At 39.2% G+C, this 15,451-nt stretch overlaps 1 protein-coding gene across 9 annotated transcripts in view; it reads left to right on the forward strand.

Annotated features, from left to right (window-relative positions):
- Positions 1 to 15,451, forward strand: part of LOC133646902 (pleckstrin homology domain-containing family A member 7-like) — a 264,138-nt gene that overhangs the window by 78,427 nt on the left and 170,260 nt on the right. Inside the window, exon 1 of one of the 9 annotated variants that reach the window (XM_062042818.1) lies at positions 6,846 to 6,907. The exons of the other annotated variants lie outside the window; for them this stretch is intronic. The gene's annotated coding sequence lies outside the window, so the exon portion shown is untranslated. Of the gene's footprint in view, positions 1 to 6,845; positions 6,908 to 15,451 lie in introns of those variants that run through there. 9 annotated transcript variants of the gene reach the window in all.

Below are 15,451 nucleotides of genomic sequence, written 5' to 3' on the forward strand. Positions count from 1 at the left end.
TGAGTGTAGAGTTTGAGCAGAAAATGTCATATTTCTGTTCTGTTCTTGGGTGTTCCAGTCGTTCAAATAGAGAGATAGGAAAGAGCTTTCATAGAGTCCCGAAAGAAGTGGTTCATAAATGTAATAAAGTCAGGGAAAAACGAAAGTGCGTCGAAGGAAATGGCTCTTAAAAATATCACTTTCATTATCTTGTGGAATACAATCGGACCATGCTCGTGTCTGCAGGGATGACTTTGTAAAATGTTTGCGTGAACATTTGATTTGTTTGAAAAACTTTCTGTGATGTGATAGTTTATTCTCTACTGTATTCGTTACGTTTGAGAGCAGAACAAAACGTAAAAAAGGACAAGAGATTGCATTTAGTTTTTGTTCTTTTGTGGTTGCTATGCCGAAATATAACTACAAAGACCTGCTTGTGCAAATAAACTAGCGTCATGTTGAGTCTAAGTAATAAATACTGTGATTATTGGTCCAATCCACCATATTTTCTTTCTCGATTTTAATAACAGAAACTAAAAGCTTAGTTGTGGTTGTGCAGGAAAGCCAAGTGCTTCATTCGACACGGATGATCACATTATAGCGTCTTTGGTGATATTTGTTAGCATCAACAAAATGTCCTTAATAGTATTAATAAGCTAGACGAATACATCTCTGGTAGACTCAACATATACTGAATATTGATATCACTAGCAAACATTGCTGAACAACAGGGACATCTAAAGCCAAATAATGACAAAATATGAACTTTACACCATAAAAACAACTGCAGACATGAATTGCAGATGAGACTATTATTTGTAGCAGGAAATCAACTGCAAACACCTCATCCTTTTTCTCATTAGTGTCACAATCACAGCAGCACCGCACTCGTTATGTCAATCAAATACGTTACTTAGCGATGCACGAATAAGTCCAACTTTGTCTTTCACGGATTCATGTTTAATTTGTGGACCCCTCAGATGTAAAGACATGATGTTTTCTTTTCTAAATCCTTATGAGTGTCCAATTAAGTGCAAGCAATAATGTCTTGGTGATGCTGAATGGTTTAAATCCTTTTTTTAAACATTTTTCTTGAGTATAGAAATCCACTCCATCCCATTTTAAATATTTTTTTTATGATCGTTTTAATATGTGCCTCTAAGCCGAAATCTGCACTGATTCAGGTAAATTTTAAAAATTAGCCTAATGGGGCTTACGCCATTGTCTGAAACCCAGAAGTACCCGGATGTGCCCCTGTGTCACATGATTGCAACCCACCTATTCAGCTTTATATATTAATTTATTATGTAAAATAGGTGTAAAAGGTAAAAACTGAATTTAACAAAACTAAAAAACGTAATTTATCAATTTTATTGTTGGGACAAGCGGTAGAAAATGGATGGCTATTGCTCTTATTTTCATTTCTTCTTGTGGCTGTCATTATTTTACTTGTTGTTTATTCGTTAGTAATTTATATCCGTTGTTTTTGTCATTTGTAGTTTTGGTTGCGTTTTGGTGGTACAACAAATACTCATGTTTTCAAATGAATGACAAATCATGGTATTAATAGTGCTTTCAATATCAATCAAAAGAATCCCTAATATTATTTTTGCCATAATCGTCCAGCCCTAGCCCACAATTGTCACACAAATAACTTAAAATTGTTCAAAGTGATCATGTAACAAATATTTCAATATGACATTTTTTTTATTGACCAGTTACAAAGTTTCTGAGACACAAATCCAGTGCTTTTTGCTAACTCAGTGGCTCTAAGTTTACAGAGTAGTCGGATGAAAGAACACTACTGTGAAACATGGAGGAGACTCGCTTATGTTCGACAAGGTTTTCAGTCAGGAAGCTTAGTCGCAGGTCTACGGTCACCCGACAGGGCAATGATCCAAAACATCCAATTTGAACATCTTGCAGTTTGGAGAAGACTTGCACCGATCAAACATGAGAGAGCTGCAGCCGTTTGCTCCAACTACCTGTGGACAGGTGCAGCACTCTGATTAAGAATTACAGGCAGCGCTTGATTGTATTAATGGATTCAAAATGCTGTGCAACAAAATTCTAGGTTAAAGAGGACCTATGAGGATTTTAATCTACATTCAACACACTTTCTTTTGATCTTGATAGCATGTATTGGATATGCATTGTACGGCCGGGTAAAATAATCAATTTGATATATCATGGATCTAATATTTTGACGTTCTACAATATCGATTCACTAGTAGCAGCAGCACTATGACACTAGGCAAACGTTAGCTTAGGGAAAATGCATCACGATTTAAGTGTTTTATATTAAATCGATAATTATTGATATTTTTATGAGCTATGGAAAATAACAACGAAGACGACTATTTTTGGACAAACGAGGATACACAACCTTATATTTTTGAATCTGAATATATGGAGGATGAAGCCAGCACGAAGGAACAGTGAGACGTTGGAGCAGACGGAAGCTGAGAGAGAGAGGTGAAAATGACTCGAAGCTGCAAAATTAGGAATTTGGAGCCAAGCAATGTTTGACATAAATGGAGTGCTTACCCAAATAAACCGGAAAAAACATCCCTTACCAGCTGACCCAAACAGACTACTGTCCATCGAGTGAATCACACTTTATATTACTCATGATACACGTAGCACATGTGTGTATCATGCATACGCTGTCTGGCTAGCTGTGTACAAACAAAACATGAAATGATACTTCACAATGTAAACAAACAATGTAAACAAAATTGTAAGCTCTTAAAATGAAGGTACAAAAATAAAGAATATGTAAGAACTGTTTAATAAAGTGTAAGAAAATAGTGCAGTGTGAAAATGTAAACATAGAGAAACCTGAGAAGAACTGTTTTCTGCAGGTTTAGTGCCAGGAAGTTCCAGCTGTGCTCTAAATGGTGAGCGCGGCTAAGGTGGAGATGAGCGCCTTGCATCATTTACAGACCATGTTGGTCTGACTACGGTCCTTTTTAAAACACCCAAAAAACTGCCATACTGTTCAGGTGACGTTTCCTCTTTTATCCACAGTTTCTTCATTTTGACTTTCTCTTCTCACTCCATGCAAAGAATAAATCGCGTGACAACAAAGTGGTGCAACCAAACTTGAAAGTTGATACTGTTACCTGATTGGCTGTGCTCCCACTGATCAGTGATCACTTTCTGCGTTGCTCGGTTACCAGAAAGCGAGAGCCTTTGTTCATGCAACTATCCTTGCTTTGCAAGTTCCGGTTTCTTCAGACGAAGAAGAACAAAAAAAAAAAAATCTAAAGTTTCATTGACCGCGTTTTTAATTGATATCGATTACATGTCTATTGCGATATGTATTGATATCGTTTTCTTGCCCTGCCTTAGTAGCCAAACGATACTTTTGTTTACGTTTTCATATCCCTGCCAGAAACACCAAGCATTTTTGACCTTCAGAATAAGATGAGACATCCTGTCTGATTGCAAAATAAGAAAAAAAAACTAAATAAGAGTCCTAGAAGAATAGCTGACATATTTGCTGTTATTATTTTGCACCTAATGCAATGTGCACACAAGGACACTTTCACCTGCAATGTCTTTATTTCAAACTTGCCCTTTTGAGATTCGTACAAGTACGGCGATCTAAATGCGTCCGAGCGAGCGCTCATGCTCGGTATTTGCATAAAGTCGGCCTTGTCGCGGCCTTGCGCTCGTAGTGGAGGCGGCGTTAGTCGTCGTGGTCTTTGCTGCGGGGGGGCAAAGGGAATTGACTCATAGCCACGGCCACCGGGCAGGTCGGCGACCCGTCATATCAGCCGGCTCATGTCAGAGCGGCCTGCAGTCCTCCCGTTGCTGGGAGCCTCAAAAAAAAAAAGGAAAAGAAAATTCCTCCTACTGCAGTCTCTCACGAGGGCTGAGTCACCCTGTGAATGCTCCACCTGTAGCGTTATCCCCTTGCGCGTCTGACATTTGGCTGCATTCAGGGACCGTCTGACACGCGCACCATGCAGGGATGACTTACTCACAGAACACCTCTCCTTTTATTAAAATGCTTCTGTCCTCGCTGTCGCCGTGCTCTACTTGACAATTTCCTCACCTTGTTTTTAAATCCTCATCTCAGATAGAATGCCCTCATAGGAGTTTCCCACCGACCTTCACTTATTTCCACATTAATAGGCGGCGTGCTGGCAAAACTGTTTAATGGGGCTGCGAATCTTTGGGTGTCCCACGATTCGATTCAATGTTGATTCTTGGGGTCACGATTCGATTATAAATCGATTTTTCCGATTCAACGCGATTCTCGATGCAAAAACGATATTTTTCCGATTCAAAACAATTCTCTATTCATTCAATACATAGGATTTCAGCAGGATCTACCCCAGTCTGCTGACATGCAAGCAGAGTAGTAGATTTTTGTAAAAAGCTTTTATAATTGTAAAGGACAATGTTTTATCAACTGATTGCAATAATGTCAATTTGTTTTAACTATTAAATGAACCAATAATATGACTTATTTTATCTTTGTGAAAATATTGGACACAGTGTGTGGTCAAGCTTATGAGATGCGATGCAAGTGTAAGCCACTGTGACACTATTGTTCATTTTTATTTTTATTTTTTATTTATTTTTTATAAATGTTTAATGATAATGTCAATGAGGGATTTTTAATCACTGCTATGTTGAAATTGTTAATAATATTGATACTGTTGTTGATAATATTCATTTTTGTTTCACTACTTTTGGTTTGTTCTGTGTCGTCTTTGTGTCTCCTCTCAATTGCTCTGTTTATTGCAGTTCTGAGTGTTGCTGGGTCGGGTTTGGTTTTGGAATTGGATTGCATTGTTATGGTATTGCTGTGTATTGTTTTGTTGGATTGATTAATTTAAAAAAACAAAACAAAAAAAATAGATTTTTGAAAAATGAGAATCGATACTGAATCGTACAACGTAAACTACTGTTTAAGTTGTCGTGCTGATGGAAAGAAGAAAAGTGCTGTTTTGAATATTTGTAGTATCGACTATATACTTGTAATTGGTATCGTTACAGTCGATGTATGTATAGATCCACCCATTTGTTTACATTCAGGAGCATAAGCTTGCTGTTAGCGGTTAGCTATTGTATCCTCCTACGGTGTGTAATGTGGCATGTTTAGCTATTCCTCATCCTGCAGGGATGATACTTGTAAGAAACATACTTTATTTGTTGCCATGGAGGCGAGGATTGGTGATTTAGAAGTAGCTAAAACACTGCCGACTGCGGACGGATGTGAGCCGCTAGCTAGCTAGCCATGTCTTAAAGCACCTCTTCCTGAGGGCGTTTCAGTGTTATATCTTCACCTTTATCTTTATTTTTTAAGCCAAAATGCATCCATTCTGTAATGTCCATAAAAAAAAAAAAATAGTACTGGTATTTTTCAGAGGCAGTATAGTGCCGTTTTTAATTCCGTAGTACCGCGGTACTTTATTAGTACTGTTATACCGTACAACCCTATGCATGCATGTGGTCCAGTAGTGTGTATTAGAGATCCACAGGTATGATTTTTGCAGGGCTGATACCGATATCGATTATTACTAGTCAAGGACGTTGATAACCGATATATATTTGCAGTAAAATGTATTTAAACATGAATAGTATACGTCAGTTAACAGCCGGACAAGGCTTTAAGTTCTTTTTTTTGACATTATTTTTTAGTAAATGTTGGACCGGTAGCGACATGTTTTATGCGGTGCTAATGTTGTGTTTAATTTAGCAGCAAAACACTCTAGAGAATTTCACGAACACCTTTATTACATGTGTCTAAGACGGGGGTCGGCAAACACACGGCAACACATTGCAAAACAGAGATGCTGGCTTTTGAACTTTGCGCCTAGAACAGTCCCGATGGTTATTTTCCTGTATGGTCCGGAGGACACCACGTCCACAGTTTCCAAAAACAATTGGAAATGTAGGCTCGTCAGACCACAGAACACTTTTCCACTTTGCATCAGTCCATCTTAGATGAGCTCAGGCCCAGCAAATCTGGCAGCGTTTCTGGGTGTTGTTGATAAATGGCTTTGGCTTTGCATAGTACCGTTTTAACTTGCACTTACAGATGTAGCGACGAATTGTAGTTACTGACAGCGGTTTTCTGAAGTGTTCCTGAGCCCATGTGGTGATATCCTTTACACACTGTTGTCGCTTTTTGATGCAGTACCGTCTGAGGGATCGAAGGTCATGGGCATTGCCGCTTACGTGCAGTGATTTTTCCAGACTCTCTGAACCTTTTGATGATATTGCGTAGATGGTGAAATCACTAAATTCCTTGCAATAGCTCGTTGAGAAATGTTGTTTTTAAACTGTTCGACAATTTGCTCAAGCATTTGTTCACAAAGTGGTGACCCTTGCTCCATCCTTGTTTGTGAATGACTGAGCATTTCATGGAAGCTGCTTTTATACCCAATCATGGCACCCGCCTGTTCCCCGTTAGCCTGTTCACCTGTGGGATGTTCCAAATAAGTGTTTGATGAGCATTCCTCAACTTTCTCAGTCTTTTTTGCCACTTGTGCCAGCTTTTTCGAAACATGTTGCAGGCATCAAATTCCAAATGAGCTAATATTTGCAAAAAATAACATTTACCAGTTTGAACATTAAGTCTATTCAATTGAATATAAGTTGAAAAGGATTAGCAAATCATTGTATTCTGTTTTTATTTACGATTTACACAACGTGCAAGCTTCACTGGTTTTGGGTTTTGTATTTAGAGTTGTGTTTAACAGTGGCAAAATCCAGGTCGACTCGCAAGCGTGGTCGTATCGCTCAGCGGCGGTTAATCATTACATCACCTGCCAGAGGTCTGACTCCGCCCCCATTCCTTGCTCGAATCCAGCACGTCGGAATGAAAGTAGTCCTCGGCCAGACTCTGACGCTTGGTCCACTAATCCAGCATAAACCGGCAGGGTCAGCCTAGAGCGGGAGGCTCCAGGTGAGCTTAACAGGGGACGTGTGTGTGTGTGTGTGTGTGTTTGTGTGTACGTGTGTTTGCGTGCGCTTTGTAAATGTTGTTAAGAGTGTTTACTCTTCTCCATTCATCATTTTCTCATTTTCCCTGCAAACTAACATACACAGTGTGTGTGTGTGTGTGTGTGTGTGTGTGTGTGGTGTGTGTGTGTGTGTGCGTGTGTGTGTGTGTGTGCGTAGAGATTTAGGTAAACCAGAACGTGCACTGAGAGAGTGACATTGGTCAAAGGTCATGACACAGATCCAGTTACATGCCCTTAATACGTGTTTCATTGTACAGTGGGGAAAATTATTTGATTCTCCGCTGATTTTTTTTTAAGGGTGTGAACAATCCTTTTTTTAATATTTACGATAGGATTATTGTATCAAAGACAGAATGTGACACAACACTTAGAACTGCAACAATTCATGGGAATGTAACGATATGGAAATTTCATATCACGGTTATCAATATTATCACGATATTGTGCTCAAACACACTTATAACCAAGTTTTGTTTTTTGAAAATATGATAAACGATCATAATTATTACGAAAGACAAGAAAACAAAAGTATTTTTCTTTTTTTTCTTTTTTTGCAGTTTAACATATAAAAAATGGCTCGTTCTTGGTGGCTAACAATGCAGCTAACAGGAACAATCTAAATCGCTTTAAAAATGCATTTAAAAACCGTCAACAATACTTAGTTTACATTCCGTAACCTGTATAATAACCAAGCTGTAGCGACATTATTTTAAGAGCCAACAAAAGCTAACCGTTGTGTCCTTGGGCAAGACACTTCACCCTTGCTCCTGATGGCTGCTGGTTAGCGCCTTGCATGGCAGCTCCCGCCATCAGTGTGTGAATGTGTGTGTGAATGGGTGAATGTGGAAATACTGTCAAAGCGCTTTGAGTACCTTGAAGGTAGGAAAGCGCTATACAAGTATAACCCATTTATTTATTTATTTATAACCACGGCAAGAGATAAGATAGCTTCTACGTCAGCATGAAACGCATTTGAGTTTGTAATGCACAACAAAATGCGATAGAACACCAATCTGTACTGAGTGAAAAACATGAAAAATCATATTACAATGTCTACAAAGTATCATTTCATGTTTTGTTTGTACACAGCCAGCCAGACAGCGTATGCATGATACACACATGACGTGCTACGTGTATCATGAGTAATATAAAGTGTGATTCACTCGATGGACAGTAGTCTGTTTGGTTCAGCTGGTCAGGGACATTTTTTTCGGGTTATTTGGGTAAGCACTCCATTTATGTCAAAATAGCTTGGCTTCAAATTCCTAATTTTGCAGCTTCGAGTCACTTTCACCTCTCTCTCTCAGGTTCCGTCTACTCCAACGATTTACTCTTCCTTTGTGCTGGCTTCTGGAAGCAGCAGTTCATCCTCCATATATTTAGATTAAAAATATACAAGGTTGTGAATCCTTGTTTGTCCAAAAATAGTCGTCGTCGTTGTTTGTTACTAAATCTGCCATGATTAGAAGACACACGTGCCTTTGTTTCCGGAAGTAGGCACACACATTTGTTGCCAGAAGTCGGAAGTGCGCTGCTATGGAAACGGAAATAAATGTGCCGAGGAATTAGTTCTGGCAATGATTAAAAAGACCAAAATACGATAAATATTGTACATATTACATACTGTTATGAAGGTGTGTTACTATATTATATGTAGACTTGCAGTGTGTATATAAAACGTTGATGGAGGGTTTTGAAGTTGTTCATCTTCCTTCGTTTTAATTTGTAAAAGTTTTTTTTTTTTTAAAGATGAAGAAAAAAAAGGTGTGCTGAGTGGGTTACGTCCGGTTTATGTGACTTCCTGTCGTCATATTGCTTCGAGTATCAATTGAGCTCTCTGTGTAAGAGAGCACAGCCTGTAGGTTCAATGCACACAATTGAATATATTAGTTGCTCGGACAATAATGTGTTTATCCAAGTTTAGAGTGAGGATTGTCGTCTTTTAATGGGGAGAGACGTTAGTGTTTCTTGTTTTCATGTTAGCATCTAAGATAGCTCGCGCTCGCTTGCTTCTCCAGTAGATGAGCAGTGTCACCGGCCATGACTTTATCAAAGTGTTATCAATCAATGTTTTACCATCATTTTATTTTTAAACCGTAAAAAACTAACCGTGGGAAGTTTGTCATTATACCGTTTATCCTCACATCCCTAATTAGATTAGGGAAAAAAAACATTGATTTGTATTTTGTTGCTCCGAGGATTCGTTTGGGTAAAACTTGCAGACTTTGTTTCAGTAAGACTGCACATGAAAGCAGAGCACCTATTGGTGATTTAATGATGTGGCCTACATTTGTGTGTGTGTGTGTGTGTGTGTGTGTGTGTGTGTGTGTGTGTGTGTGTGTGTGTGTGTGTGTGTGTGTGTGTGTGGGGTGGGGGGACTGGCGGAGTGCAGAAAAACGAGTGGAAAGAGCAAGGACGGAAGATGAGAGAGGCTTTGCGATCATTTCAAAGTGAAAAAGACAGACATTGTGGTGAAATATTTGCACTATCAAACGGAGCTGACATTTCAGAATAGCACTACTTCAGTTATGCAGCACATTACCAGAAATCATCCTGCATATTTTAGAGCAGTTAACGAGTAGAAACGAGGTAAAAGTCTATTTATGTAGCTCACAAACATCTTATATGTTTGACCTGAATGTTTAATTCAAATACAGGTGAGGACATTTTAGCATGTACAGTTTGTAAGGTTAATGCTAACCAGTTGTTTATCCAAAAATTAAACACCACACATCCAATTGTTACCATTTAAAATATGTATTTCTTAAACTGTAAAATACATTGTCACTCAATTTAGCATACTTTTTGTTTAGTTTGGTTCTTTATTTATAATGCATTACCAGGTTTACGGTTTTCTTTTCAATCGCAAGTAATAGTTTGTGACGCTCCAGTTATAAAAGTGCAATTTCAAAGTTAAGTGCATTTCTAAGGAGAAATAATAAAGGTCATTAGAAAAATCATTGTTTATTTCAACTATTTTCGCTAAAAGATGCATTGAGGTTTAATTAATTGAATAAATTAATTGGTAGATTACTCAATTACTAAAATAATTGATAGCTGCAGCCTTCATCGTTTTATCGGCCCAGCTTTAGTATAAAACACTTAACCCTTGTGTAATGTTCATATTGTTGTTACTCAGCCAGCGTTTGTGGGTCTGATGGACCCGTTGCATTTTGTGGTTTTTAATGCCTCACAATCAAACACTTTTATGTTAAAATACTGAACAGATGTTTATTGGGATAAGGTAAACATCTGTTCAGTATTTTAACATAAAAGTGTTTGATTGTGAGGCATTAAAAGCCTCAAAATGCAACGGGTCCATCAGACCCACAAACGCTGGCTGAGTAACAACAATATGAACGTTGCACGGAAAATTTCTCTGCCAGTTGCTGCATCCCACAGGGATTCTTCTTTTGTGTTTCTGCACCTGCGGTTCCCATACAAGGTTGCAACATTGTTTGTTCTGCTCTCATTTTCTCGCACATTTGACCCTCTGATGTTCTGTGTACCTACACTCTGTCCTCCTCCTGTCTAAGCCTGCTGTGTGTGTGTGCGTGCGTGCGTGCGTGTGTGTGTGTGCGTGTCGTACACAGAACATCAATTTCCACACTTCTATTAGCCCCGGGTCCAGTGGACCCGGACATCTTATATGTAATAGAAATGTGTAGGGGGGGTGTATGGTGTGTGGTCATTCAATATGTATTCTGATATATGTTCTTCACAGAAAATGAGCCAAAGTCAGTGAATCTCAGTTTGAAAAATGTATTAATTGTATAATTTTTGTTTTAATAAAAAATGAAAACGGGTCCCACAGACCCGAACACCACACAAAAATGCGTACCGTATTTCCTTGAATAGCCGCAGGGGCGCTAATTAATTTAAAACCTCCTGTCACTCCGGCGTTTACCGGAAACCGGCGGGATGGCCGTGCATGCGGTAATTATTTTAAAACCTCTTCTCACTCCGGCGTTTACCAAAAGGAATGCGGTAAATTTAGGCGTGCGCTTTGAGTGTGATGTAAGCATATACCATCATGAAAAGCACATTTAATAAAAAAAAACGTTATTATGGTCTTACCTGTACTTATAAATGGAGTCCATTTGCAGCTCCTTCTGACCAAAAGCATCGATAACTTGTTTATAGAAGTCTTCCTTATTTTCTTTCTTCAGTTTTAAAAGTCTCTCTGTCTTGATGGAGATATTTCTTTAATTATTACCTCCTGCTTCGATTGAAAGTCCAGTTTAGAAAACTGTTTTATTTTAGATACCGGTATGTAATCCTCCTTGTTAAAAGTTCAGGCTGAGGAAAAAAAAAAAAAGTCTTGCTACGTGTGTTCACTTCTTCTGCAGTACCGGAAGTTGCAAGAAGGATCACTAGCGTGGCAGCGCCCTCTACCACCAGGAGGCGGGAGTCATTTCATGACTCATACAGTATTTGACACACGCAGCTACGGTATATTAATAAAACATAGCTGCTTACTGTTCTTTTTAGCATACTGTACCGGTATTCAATAGCTTGGACCTTAAATCCTACTGAATACCGGTAGCTCTTTATCTTTTTTCCTTTGTGCGATTGCAAACTACTGAAAGCAGCTTCCTCCATTTTGAAAATGAGGACAGATAAAGCGTCACTCGTGACGTAACGAATTTGACTCGGTGGAAGTTCTAGCCATATGCTAAATATTTTGCGAAACGAGTTTGACCCGGCGAAAATTATAGACATGCGATAATAAAATTAATATTTTGCGAAACGAATTTGATCCGGCGTCAATAATGAACCGGCGATAAGGCCAAGCATGCGTTAATTATTTTGAGAAACGAGTTTGACCCGGCAGTAATTCTAGACGTGCGAATACTATATTCCCTGCGCCAATTCAAGGAAATACGGTATTTTAGGGAAAATAGTTGGAATAAACAATGATTTTTCTGCTTGCCATAATCTTGTTTATTTTGTTCTACTAAATGCCCATGATAAATATTGAAATTGCACTTTTAACATGTGTGCATTGATTAAAATTGAATTAAAAAAAAACCACTCCCTGCTGTTTGCCGCCACACAGATCACGGCACCCGCACACCACTGCTTTCATGTGCGCTATATTGCAGCAGCCTTGCGCAAAGTATGTACGTGTATGCTGGTCAATTCTATTAATTTGTATTACTTACACTCATTAAACGATTAATTGAAGCAACAGAATATGGATCACAGGTTTTTTTCATCATCAATTTAATCAATAATTTTAGCCCTTTTATATGTAATCCTGTATGTAAGTGTATGGTCCTACTATTTTCTGTTTTGCAATGTGCTATTGACATAGAAAAACAGACTAACAAATGACAGACTGGGAAAAAATATAACTACAACAAAAGCTTTTGCAGAGTTCTGTGTGTATTTTTGAAATTGTGTTGTAGTAAAAAGACGTCGCTTCCGTTAAGACTTCTCAGCAATAAGACGTCTGCCAGACAATGATTGATGATCATCGTCCTAAAGCTCTCTCAAATATTTACTGTGTGTGTGTGTGTGCGTGTGTGTGTGCGCGTGCGTGCGTGCGTGCGTGCGTGCCCGTGTGTGTGTGCGTGTGTGTGATTCATATCCAACTGAACAACGTGTGTGACGGATGAAATTCTTCCCGTCGAGAACCGCTTACCGCGCCGCCGTCGCTGTCGTTTCATCTGCAGGAGCTGAAATAAATGTTTTTTTTAAAAGGATTCTTTACCGGTGAAAGAATAAAAAAAGAAATAAAAGTTGAAGGTTGGGTGATTAATCACAGCTTGAAGGCAAAGCTGAGGTGACTGTCAGGACAGAAAGACAAAAGCTGTGGAAATTAGACTCTGTAGATGTGCTACTTTATAAGCTTAGTGATTGACACTTTATAATATACCCTGTTCAGTTTTTGCTTCCTCTCCTACTTTCTGCGCTGCGTGTGAGTCTCAAGTTGACTTTAGGACAATTTGCGTCACTTTGTGTTGCCTCCCTCTGAAGGTGAACACAACACTAACTAACACTGTGTAGTGGGAAGTAATCCTCCCTACCAACAGGTGGCAGTAGTCTCCTCTTTCACTATCTCAGCAGTTTGTGTTCTTAGGGTAAGAAAGCACAATTTTGAAATCCAGCAGATACAATGACAACGTACATCCAGTGGAACCTCGACTTGCAAACTTTTCGATTGACAACCTTTTCGATTGGAGCCAAATATACCTTCGTGTGCGAACCATGTCTCTGTGTACAAACGCATCTGGGCAAGGAAAAATGCAAAAAACCACAGCTTGGGAAAAAGAAGAAACATTCGAGAAAAGATCGCAGATGAAGAGACCCCCCTTCCAGTTTGATCGTCTCCAATGGATGTCGAGTGGGTACAATTATTGTTATTGTTGTTATTAGATAATACAAACATGAGTGTAGTCTCTAATAACATCAGAAAAAGATGCTAGATTTGTCCTAGTCGTTTTTAACCAAGGAAATGTCGCCATATCAATTTGGAACAACGGAATGAAACTTGAAAAAGTGCTCTGGCCATGGCTTACATTTCAAGATAGCTGATTTTCCCATTTCACCGTCGGTAAAAAACTATTCCGACAGATCATCCAATCATAACCAGCTGTGGCCAGCCAACTGCTCCATAGAACCCCAGAGACCCTGATTGTCCAAAGGACGGGACAAAACATGAGCATTTATACAATGACTGAGTTTTGCTACAGTGGAACAACCCACTCTGTGCTTTCCCGTTGAAGTCTTCGGATGTTGAGTTTTGACACTGTTTAATTCCCTTTGATGCTACTGGAGGGAATGAAAAGAAAGCTGCGTCAGTGACCTGCGATAAGTAGCTGATTCTGACCATAAGTTGAACACCTTCTAGTACATATTTACCAATAATTTTGGGACATTTTGGGGGAAATTGTTTCCCTCTTTCAGTCTTGGAGCAATCACCAGTGAACAATACCCATATCTCACAAGAAGAGTTTTGGCCAATTTTTCCTCTGGAGACCTGCAAACATCTGACCAAGCTGCTCCTGTCATTCTGTCTCTGCATCGTTTGTCTTCTTCTTGACGCTGCTGTCGTCCGATGTTTTATGGGGCTGACACGTTGACAGGTTGTCCTTGTGGAAAGACCCCCCCCCTGACACGGAGGGTCAGGATGTCACCACAGTCCACACTGATGGACCTCTCACTCACTGGGCATTCAATGTCATCAAATAGATCCCTCCATGTTCTTCTGCTTCCCCGTTTATTCCGTTTAGGCAACAAACTCGATGGGCTGTAGTACCGCTGCCCTCTTCTGGCTGTTAACAAGCAGAGAAGTCAAGTGACTGCAAAACATTTAAGTCACGGTTACTCTCTGATGTCGTGTAGGTCAAAATGATCTTTCTGTCCATTCCACAGTCGCATGTGCACGGTTTTGGATATCAGCCTGCTCTTCGCTCTCCATCTGTTTCTGCAGCCAAAACCTTTGAGCCTTCAAGCCTCAGGTGTCACGTTACTCCCCAGCTGGCCTAGTCCGTGTGGGCAGCACTGCTCTAATCCTGGTCCTGATCCCAAGGGACTTCCAGTCACAGTATCCTCTGTTGATGAATGGCTCGTTAATAGTATAGCTTGTGGTTCCTCCTTGACAGTTATACAGGCCTTCCTAAAACAACACTATTAAAACTAACTTAAACAGGATTAATATTATTCACTTAACATGCGATCGGTGCTTTTACAGGCACTGACCGAATTTTGTCGGTACTACCGGGTATCAATACACGTGAAATCAAACGGTGCCATAGTTCAATACATTTGTTGTACCTGACTTCACGTCAGGTTCCCGACTAAACACAGCCTCAGGAAAATATCACTCAAGCAGCACTCGAGGCTCCCTCTTTTAACACCAACAAAGCAAGTCTGCTTGACCGAAAACACTCTTACAAAATGGGCTAACTTGATGCTAATTTACATTGGATTTGCCATAGACATGCTACTATTAGCATTAGCGATTTTACATGGCGATTTCAACACCTCAAAATTTGGTTAATGAAAACTACAACTGAAATTAATGTTACAATCAAACAGCTTGTGTGTATTAAGCACAATGCTTACAGTATAAACACTACGAAGGGCGCAACATAACACATTACGCTTCCTGGTACTTCCAACATACTGCCATGTAATGTCTTGGAAATGCGACTGCATTGCAATTGAGACTCAAATGTAATCAGAAAACAAGATAGAACAACTGGACAACACAGTTACCGTAATCAGCTCATCTTTAAAAGTTACTTTAAAATAAGTTTTTGTTATCTTATTATAATATTATTATATTAACATTTATTACCAAACTAAACAGAAAAACGCCGAAAAATACTGTTGAGTACTGGAATCGATTCAAGTATCGGTTCAACTGTGAACAAAATAGTGCTTGCTTTCTTGCCAAGATTCTGATGGTCTAGTACAGGGGTTGGCAACCCAAAATGTTGAAAGAGCCATATTGGAACACAAACACAAAAAAGTAA

The sequence above is a fragment of the Entelurus aequoreus genome, linkage group LG03 (genome assembly GCF_033978785.1).
Source record: "Entelurus aequoreus isolate RoL-2023_Sb linkage group LG03, RoL_Eaeq_v1.1, whole genome shotgun sequence".
In the NCBI taxonomy this organism is placed as follows: domain Eukaryota; kingdom Metazoa; phylum Chordata; class Actinopteri; order Syngnathiformes; family Syngnathidae; genus Entelurus; species Entelurus aequoreus.